Below are 10,389 nucleotides of genomic sequence, written 5' to 3'. Positions count from 1 at the left end.
TGTTCAGTTCAGTTAAATTCAGTCACTCAGTTGTGTCCGACTCTTTGCGACCCCATGAATCCCAGCATGCCAGGACTCCCTGTCCATCACCAACTCCCGGAATTCACTCAGACTCATGTCCATCAAGCGAGTGATGCCATCCAGCCATCTCATCCTCTGGTCTACTTCTCCTCCTGCCTCCAATCCCTCCCAGCATCAGAGTCTTTTCCAATGAGTCAACTCTTCGCATGAGGTGGCCAAAGTACTGGAGTTTCAGCTTTAGCATCATTCCTTCCAAAGAAAACCCAGGGTTGATCTCCTTCAGAATGGACCAGCTGGATCTCCTTGAAGTCCAAGGGACTCTCAAGAGTCTTCTCTAATATCACAGTTCAAAAGCATCGATTCTTCGGCTCAGCTTTCTTCACAGTCCAACTCTCACATCCATACATGACCACTGGAAAATCCACAGCCTTGACTAGATGGACCTTCGTTGGCAAAGTAATGTCTCTGCTTTTGAATATGCTATCTAGGTTGGTCATAACTTTCCTTCCAAGGAGTAAGCGTCTTTTAGTTTCATGGCGGCAGTCCCCATCTGCAGTGATTTTGGAGCCCCCAAAGATGAAGTCTGACACTGTTTTCCCATCTATTTCCCATGAAGTGATGGCACCAGATGCCATGATCTTCGTTTTCTGAATGTTGAGCTTTAAGCCAACTTTTTCACTCTCCACTTTCACTTTCATCAAGAGGCTTTTTAATTCCTCTTCACTTTCTGCCATAAGGGTGGTGTCATCTGCATATCTAAGGTTATTGATATTTCTCCCAGCAATCTTGATGCCAGCTTGTGCTTCTTCCAGCCCAGCGTTTCTCATGATGAACTCTGTATATAAGTTAAATAAGCAGGGTGACAATATATTGCCTTGACGTACTCCTTTTCCTATTTGCAACCAGTCTCTGTTGTCCCATGTCCAGTTCTAACTATTGCTTCCTGACCTGCATACAGATTTCTCAAGAGGCAAGTCAGGTGGTCTGGTATTCCCATCTCTTTCAGAATTTTCTACAGTTTATTGTGATCCACAGAGTCAAAGGCTTTGGCATAGTCAATAAAGCAGAAATAGATGTATTTCTGGAACTCTCTGGCATTTTTTATGATCCAGCAGATGTTTGCAATTTGATCTCTGGTTCCTCTGCCTTTTCTAAAACCAGCTTGAACATCAGGAAGTTCATGGTTCATGTATTGCTGAAGCCTGGCTTGGAGAATTTTGAGCATTACTTTACTAACATGTGAGATGAGTGCATTTGTGCGGTCGTTTGAGCATTCTTTGGCATTGCCTTTCTTTGGGATTGGAATGAAAACTAACCTTTTCCAGTCCTATGGCCACTGCTGACTTTTCCAAATTTGCTGGCATATTGAGTGCAGCACTTTCACAGCATCATCTTTCAGGATTTGAAACAGCTCAAGTGGAATTCCATTACCTCCACTAGCTTTGTTCTTAGTGATGCTTTCTAAGGCCCACTTGACTTCACATTCCAGCATGTCTGGCTCTAGGTCAGTGATCACACAATTGTGATTATCTGAGTCATGAAAATCTTTTTTGTATAGTTCTTCTGTGTATTCTTGCCACCTCTTCTTAATATCTTCTGCTTCTGTTAGGTTCATACCATTTCTGTCCTTTATCGAGCCCATCTTTGCATGAAATGTTCCCTTGGTATTTCTAATCTTCTTGAAGAGATCTCTAGTCTTTTTCATTTTGTTGTTTTCCTCTATTTCTTTGCATTGATCGCTGAGGAAGACTTTCTTATCTCTTCTTGCTATTCTTTGGAACTCTGCATTCAGATGCTTATATCTTTCCTTTTCTCCTTTGCTTTTTGCTTCTCTTCTTTTCACAGCTATTTGTAGGGCCTCCCCAGAAAGCCATTTTGCTTTTTTGCATTTCTTTTCCATGGGGATGGTCTTGATCCCTGTCTCCTATTATCTGTACCTTAAGAAAAACCTAAATTGGCCATGTGTTTTTACCAGTTGGGTGGCACAGGCCTTCAGTGGTGAAAAGTCTGGGTCATAGTTAATTCTGATTGGATGGAGTTATTGTAGATTTGTATTTATTTTAATTATCAGAACTGATAATAGTAAGTGGGGATCTGTGGGAGCTATTGAGTTTCAGACATATTTTTTTCTTATCTCCATTGAGAAGCAGCTGTCAATTTCCCCTTAGTAATCAGGATCAATAACCCAATTATCACCCTAACTTACCTACATGCCTGTTGATTCAAAGGCAGGAGAAGCTGGAAGTTGTCAGGCAAAAGTCTTAGCTCACAATTCAAAAGAATCTCTTTGTATCTCCTGCTGGAAACATTTCTCTCTTTGTAACTAAAGCCTCTAACTCAGCAGAGCATACGTTAATGGGAACAGGAAGCACAAATTTTTCTAATAGTTTAATAAGGTTAGTAGTAGGCAATGGCACCCCACTGCAGTACTCTTGCTTGGAGAATCCCATGGATGGAGGAGCCTGGTGGGCTGCAGTCTGTGGGGTCACTACAAGTCGGACACAACTGAGCGATTTCACTTTCACGCTTCACTTTCATGCATTGGAGAAGGTAATGGCAACCAACTATAGCATTCTTGCCTGGAGAATCCCAAGGATGGGGGAGCCTGGTGGGCTGCTGTCTATGGGGTTGCACAGAGTCAGACAAGACTGAAGCGACTTAGAAGTGTACCCCGTAACTCCCACTTTTAAACTGTGATGTGGGAAACAAATATTTTCTTTTCTTTTCTTTTCTTTTTTGACCATTCAAACAAGTGGTACATATCAGTTCAGTTCACTTGCTCAGTTGTGTCTGATTCTTTGTGAACACATGGACTGCAGCAGGCCAGGCCTCCCTGTCCATCACCAACTCCCAGAGATTACTCAAACTCATTGAGTTGGTGATGCCATCTAACAATCTCCTCTGTCATGCCCTTCTCCTCCCGCTTTCAATCTTTCCTAGATCAGGTTATTTTCACATGTGTCAGTTATTTGTATCAGGGGGCCAAAGTATTGGAATTTCAGCTTCGGCATAAGCCCTTCCAATTAATATTCATGACTGATTTCCTTTAGGATAGACTGGTCACATCTCAATGCAGACCAACAGACTCTCAAGAGTCTTCTCCAACACCATGGTTCAAAAGCATCAATTCTTCGATGCTGTTTTCTTTATAGTCCAACTCTCACATCCATACATGACCACAGGAAAAACCATAGCCTTGACTAGACAAACGTTTGTTGGCAAAGTAATGTCTCTGATTTTTAATATGCTGTCTAGGTTACCCATAACTTTTCTTCCAAGGAGCAAGCATCTTTTAATTTCATGGCTGCAGTCACCATCTGCAGTGATTTTGGAGCCCCCCCCCGCCAAATAGTCACCATTTCCATTGTTTCCCCATCTATTTTTCCATGAAGTGATGGGACTGGTTGCTATGATCTTAGTTTTCTGAATGTTGAGTTTTAAGCCAACTTTTTTCACTCTCCTCTTTCACTTTCATCAAGAGGCTCTTTAGTTCTTATTCACTTTCTGCCATAAGGGTGGTGTCATCTGCATAGCAGAGGTTATTGATATTTCTCCCGGCAATCTCAATTCCAGCTTGTGCTTCATCCAGCCCAGTATAAATAAGCAGGGTGACAATATACAGCCTTGACTTACTTCTTTCCCAATTTGGAACCAGTCTATTGTTCCCTGTCCAGTTATAACTGTTGCTTCTTGACCTGCATATGGATTTCTCAGGAGGCAAGTCAGGTGGTCTGGTATTCCCATCTCTTTAAGAAATGTCCACAGCTTGTCACGATCCACACAGTCAAAAGTTTTGGCACTTTAAATAAAGCAGAAGTAGATTTTTTTTTCTGGTATTGTCTTGGTTTTTTGATGATCCAACGGATGTTGGCAGTTTGATCTCTGGTTCCTCTGCCTTTTCTAGTCCAGCTTGAATATCTGATAGTTCACATTCATGTACTGTTGAATCTGGCTTGGAGAAATTTGATCATTACTTTGCTAGTATCTGAGTTGAGTGGAATTGTGGTAGCTTAAATAATTTTTGGCATTGCCTTTCTTTGGGATGGAATGAAAACTGACTTCTTCCAGTCCTGTGGCCACTGCTGAGTCTTCAAAATGTGCTGGTGAATTGAGTGCAGCTCTTTCACAGCATCTTTTAGGATTTGAAATAGCTCAACTGGAATTTCATCACCTCCACAAGCTTTGTTCTTCGTGTTGCTTCCTAAGGCCCACTTGACTTTGCATTTCAGGATGTCTGTATCTAGGTGAGTCATCACACCATTGTAGTTATCTGTGGTACATATATCTCTTCATCAAATTTCCTTGTCACCAGTCTTCTAACCATATCCCCCCACCCCCCAAAATTCCTGACTATCCAGCCAATTTATTAGCCAAAACCCATGAATCAGTATATATTTTTCATTTCGACACTCCTTCCAAGTTAAATAATTAACTAGTTGAACCTCTTGAAATGTACCCATTGGGAGGATTTCCTTTCACTACTATTGTTCAGGTACTTTTCAGGATCAGGTTGCATTTATGCTGCTGCCAATTTTCAGAACTATTCCTTTACAAGTCCAAAGTCTTATATTCCTCTGTTAATTCATCATAATGTATAGGTGAAGGCAGGGAGAGAGAAGGAAGTGTAATGGGAGTGGGGACCATGATCATTGTTGCCACTTTTCCCTGAAAATTTGCCTTCAGGAGTTACTTGGGCCAGATCATGCCTATATCACTTTATTTGATGATGGAATGCTGATGTGCACACCCATCTTTATGGCTTAGATGGTTTTGATAATACCAAGCACATGAAAGAAGCTTTGGTTGCATAGTGACTTGGTGACCCATGGTGAAGCATTCAGTTTCCATTAAGGCCCAGTGGCAGGCCAAGCACTATGTTATAAAAGGAGAGTAGTTATCTTGGAAGTATGGCAAGACTATGTTTCCAAAATCCTACTTGTCTGCACTGAAATTCACATACGGAAGCCTGGCAAGTTTTCCAACATTCTTACCTGCGATTGACACCAAGTACCATAGATCTACTGGTCTATAAAATTTGTCCTCAGTCTCAGAGAAGCTTGCATGTCAGGCTGAACCTGTACCAGAGCCTTTTCTATTTCTGGAACTCATTTAAAAGTAGAATCTTTTTGAGTAACTTTACAATTCAGTCAGAGGAATACACCCAAATGAATGATATGATGAATCTCAAGTCCAGTAAGGCAAAGAGGCATTGAACATCATTTTTGGCTATAGAAGAGGCCAGATGGAACAAGTTATACTTTATCTTAGGAGAGATAGCATTATATGCCCCATACTACTGGTCTCCTGGAAATTCCAAGGAGTTTATTAGTAGTTTAATTGCTAAGTCATGTCTGACTCTTGCAACCCCATGGACTGTAGCCTGTCAGGCTCCTCTGTCAATGGGGTTCTCCAGGCAAGAATACTGGAGTGGGTTGCAGTTTCCTTCTCCAGGAGATCTTCCCAACCCAGGTATCAAACCCAGATCTTCTGTGTTGCAGGAAGATTATTTACTGACTGAGCTATAAGGGAAGGCCAATGAATTCGGGTCTCCTAATTCTAGTTTATAAGGAAATGGCTTACCAAAAAAACTAAAGTAGTTGCTACTTCTGACACAGTAATGAAAATCACATTTCTAGCTAAATATCAGGTACCAGCAGCTCTGACAATGTGTTCTTGCATTGAAATATATCTGGCACAGAAGCTGGCTAACCTTAAAATTATCCATTGTCACTCTCCAAGAGCCATACATACCTGGCAACAGGCAAAAATAGGAGAGCTGAACATATGTGGTGGTAACTCCCATCCCACATCTTTCAAAGTTTGATGGTACACTAATCTCTACAGTCCCTCCAAGAATATGGTACAACTTTTAGTTTACTAGTTTCCTAAGGACAGACAGTAGTAATGCCTTCCACTGAGGCTTTTCTGACATAATACCCTTTATTCCCCAGGTCAGTGAACCAATGTAAGAATTCTGTCAGTCGCTAATTACATCTGTTCCAATTGTCCATTCTGAAATTGGAGAACTAACCGCAGCATGGGTTCCATGATCACAGAACCTACTGTAAATAGACCTGAGCCAAACTTCGATTGATCACCAGACCTCATTTATTTCTAACTCTAATTGTGGGACTACGACAGTGTTTTGGACCTACGGGAATAACTTTCATGTTAAAGTCAGTGTCCTGAAACTTCTGATTATTTACTTTTCCACAGTGCATAGTTAGCCTGATAAAAGGTCAGAGGTCCCTCTAGGGAAATATAAGGTAAAGATGAATTATACATTTTTAGCAAGGTACCAGAGTCCTGCTTCAAGGGCACTGGATCTCCCCCTTTTTTTCCTTAGGATTCAGAATCTGTAAGCTTGCCCAAGTCTGGGATTTCATTTTGATGACACGAGTTTCTATATTCATGATTTGAGTTAGAATTTGTTTTACTTTATTTAAAACTTTTCTGTTGACACAGGTCAACTGATAATTTAGTAAAATTCCTCTCTTTTTACCCTAGAAGCACCATGATCAGCTAGGCATTTCTTATACTGATTATTTAGATTGTCATTTTGACTCTACTATCCATTTGGATAACTAAGGTCAACTTGCCTTTCAGATTAAGTACCATCACTTGACTACTGGCTGCTCCCTAAGATCAAATCACTCTTAAAACATTTGCATCTCACAAACCAGCAACCAGTTTTTGTTAGACACCTGGGCTTTAGGAAATAGGCATCTCAGCTTTTCAAGGATGCTGAAGCATCCTCTTCAGATTTACTTCTCATTGTCGTGATGAATGGTGAATGTTTTGGACCCTCTCAGGGAGGTTTAGTAGATTTTTAATAACAAATCCATTCTAATATTTCAATTTCAGTAAAGTTCAGTTCAGTCACTCAGTCGTGTCTGACTCTTTGCGACCCCATGGACTGTAGCATGCCAGGCCTCCCTGTCCATCACAAACTCACAGAGTTTACCCAAACTCGTGTCCATTGAATCGGTGATGCCATCTAACCATCTCATACTACCGTCCCCTTCTGCTCCGGCTTTCAATCTTTGCCAGCATCATGGTCTATTCAAATGAGTCAGTTCTTAGCATCAGGTGGCTAAAGTGTTGGAGTTTCAGATTCAGCATCACTCCCTCCCATGAATATACAGGACTGATTTCCTTTAGGATGGACTGGTTGGATCTTCTTGCAGTCCAAGGGACTCTCAAGAGTCTTCTCCAAAACCACAGTTCAAAAGCATCAATTTTTCAGTGTTCAGCTTTCTTTATAGTCCAACTCTAACATCGATACATGACTACTGGAAAACCATAGCCTTGACTAGATGGATCTTTGTTGACAAAGCAATGTCTCTGCTTTTTAATATGTTGTCTAGGTTGGTCATAGCTTTTCTTCCAAGGAGTATGTGTCTTTTTATTTCATGGCCGCAGTTACCATCTACAGTGAATTTGGAGTCCAAAAATATAAAGTCAGCAACTGTATCCACGGTTTCCTCATCTATTTGCCATGAAGTGATGGGACCAGATGCCATGATCTCAGTTTTCTGAATGTTGAGTTTTAAGCCAACTTTTTCACTCTCTTTCACTTTCATCAAGAAGCTCTTTAGTTCTTCTTCCTCTGCCATAAGGCTGTTGGCTTCTGCAAATCTGAGGTCATTGATATTTCTCTGACTATCTTGATTCCAGATTGTGCTTCATCAAGCCAGCATTTCTCATGATGTAGTGGCTCAGACAATAAAGCGTCTGTCTGCAATGTAGGAGACCCGGGTTCAATCCCTGGGTTGGGAAGATCCCCTGGAGAAGGAAATGGCAGCCCACTCCAGTGTTCTTGCCTGGAAAATCCCATGGATCACGGAGCCTGGTAGGCTACCATCCATGGGGTTGCAAAGAGTCAGACACGACTGAGCGACTTCACTTTCACTTTCACTCTCCATATAAGTAAAATAAACAGGGTGACAATATATAGCCTTGACATACTCTTTTCCCTATTTGGAACCAGTCTGTTGTTCCATGTCCAGTTTTAACTGTTGCTTCCTGACCTACATGCAGGGTTCTTAAGAGGCAGGTAAGGTGGTCTAGTGTTCCCATCACTTTCAGAATTTTCCTCAGTTTATTGTGGTCCACACAGTCAAAGGCTTTGGCATAGTCAATAAAGAAGAAATATATGTTTTTGTGGAACTCTCTTGCTTTTTTAATGATCCAACAGAAGTTGGCAATTTGATCTCTGGTTCCTCTGCTTTTTCTAAATCCAGTTTTAACATCTGGAAATTCACAGTTCATATATTGTTGAAACCTGGCTTGGAGAATTGTGAGCACTACTTTACTAGTGTGTGTGATGAGTGCAATTGTGCAGTAGTTTAAGTATTCTTTGACATTGCCTTTTTTGGGATTGGAATAAAAACTAACCTTTTCCAGTCCTGTGGCCACTGACGAGTTTTCCAGATTTGCTGTCATAATGAGTGTAGCACTTTCACAGAATCATCTTTTAGGACTTGAAATAGCTCAACTGGAATTATATCATGTCCACTAGCTTTGTAGTGATGCTTCCTAAGGCCCACTTGGCTTTGCATTCTAGGATGTCTGGCTCTAGGTGAGTGATCATGCCACCGTTGTTATCTGGATCGTGAAGATCTTTTTGTCTACCTACATTTTAATCACCTCTGCTACATTAACCAAAGTAGGGCGGGGGGATTTCTATGCAACTCACAATGGGTAATCATTTTGTCATGTATTAGCCACCACGAGCTATTTGAGGTTTTCTTACCTCATCCAGTTGCAACATTAAATGGAGATATCTGCTTAATGAGCCTATTTCAGTAAATTAGGTCTGATCAAATTTGATGATTTTTCTACCTCTTTCAAGTTTCATATGCATTCCCTAGATTTATATCACAAAGGTTTAAAGCCTTTCTTTACTTCCTTCCAGCTGCAACATGAAGTGTAAAATCTCTGCTTGGCAAGCACATCTCAATCAGCAATCAGGTCTGATCAAAGTTTTTTTTTTTTTTTTTTTCTATAATTGTCCCATACTGGTTATCTCTATCTGCACATATATTCCTTGTATTTCTGTCTGTATAAATTAGAAAACTCAAATAGCTCTTTTGGAGTGTAGTTCACCTCCTCCAATATCAGTGTCTGTACCTTGCTTTCAGATGCCTGCTGAGGCCTGAGCCACGTTACAGAATCAGAAACAATGAGGGGAGCTGAGGTGGGTCCACAGGAGAATCAGCATGGCCTTTCACGACAACTGCTGTAGGGGAAACAATTACAGTTTCTTCAGCCAAGGTAGGGTTAATTCTACAGATAGGACATGTAGCCATGTCTTCTGGGTTTGGAGAGACCACTTTACTTGTAAAGAACACTCACCTTTTCCTTGTTTCATCTTTTAAGTTTCTTCAAATCTTTGGTGATCTAAGCTGGAATCTGAAATTTATTCATGACTCTTCTCATATCTTCATCCTATATTAAGTTCTGTTTTTTTTTTTTTTCTTTGCTGTTTATAATTCCTAAATATTGCTTGAACTCTTCTCTATCTCTCAGTTTTACTTTGGGTTCCCCAAGATGAAGACACTGAGATGAAATTTTCATGAATGCAATTTACAAGAGACAGACTGAAAGAAGTGGCCTATGGTAGGGGTAAACAATTAGAGTTTAGCTTTAGCCTAGAGCCATGGAGCCCTGGAATATATGTTGTCCTGCAGTACTGGTTCCACCATACATCAAGGGGACCAGCCTTTTCAGTGCTGCTCCTGTCATTCACAATGAACTCCTGGTCTCTTGGATGGTGGGTATAATCCCCAAAGAGGCAGTTCCAAGTATGTCTCTTGCAGCTGTCCAGAAAGAGTGGGGCTGTGAGCTTTTAGCAGCCCAGGCAAACAACAGCTGTGTTCTAGGTGCATCTGTGCAGTGAATGAGTTCTGACCAGATGCAGAGGATCTACAACATTCTTCACCATCACTGGCACCACCTGAAGTCACACCTCTATCATTTCACGTCCAAATTATTACAGTAGCCTCCCTACCATTCTGTTACTTGTACTCTTCAATTTATTTTCTCTACTATAGCCAAACACCTTCCCCAGTGGCTCAGATGGCAGAGAATCTGTCTGCAATGCAGGAGACCTGGATTTGATCCCTGGGCTGGGAAGATGTCATAGAGAAGGGAATGGCAACCCACTCCAGTATGCTTGCCTGGAGAATCCAATGAACACAGGAGCCTGGTGTGCTGCAGTCCATGGGATAACAAGAGTCAGACACGACTGAGTAACTAACACTTTTTCACTATAACCAAAGTTTTTATTCTAAAATTTTAAATCTAACTGCATCATGTGCTATCTTAAAATACCTTCCAAAATGAATCTAAATATATATATATATA

The sequence above is a fragment of the Bison bison genome, unplaced genomic scaffold (assembly GCF_000754665.1).
Source record: "Bison bison bison isolate TAMUID 2011002044 unplaced genomic scaffold, Bison_UMD1.0 scf7180017864277, whole genome shotgun sequence".
NCBI lineage: Eukaryota > Metazoa > Chordata > Mammalia > Artiodactyla > Bovidae > Bison > Bison bison.
Note: the sequence above shows the minus strand (reverse complement) of the source record.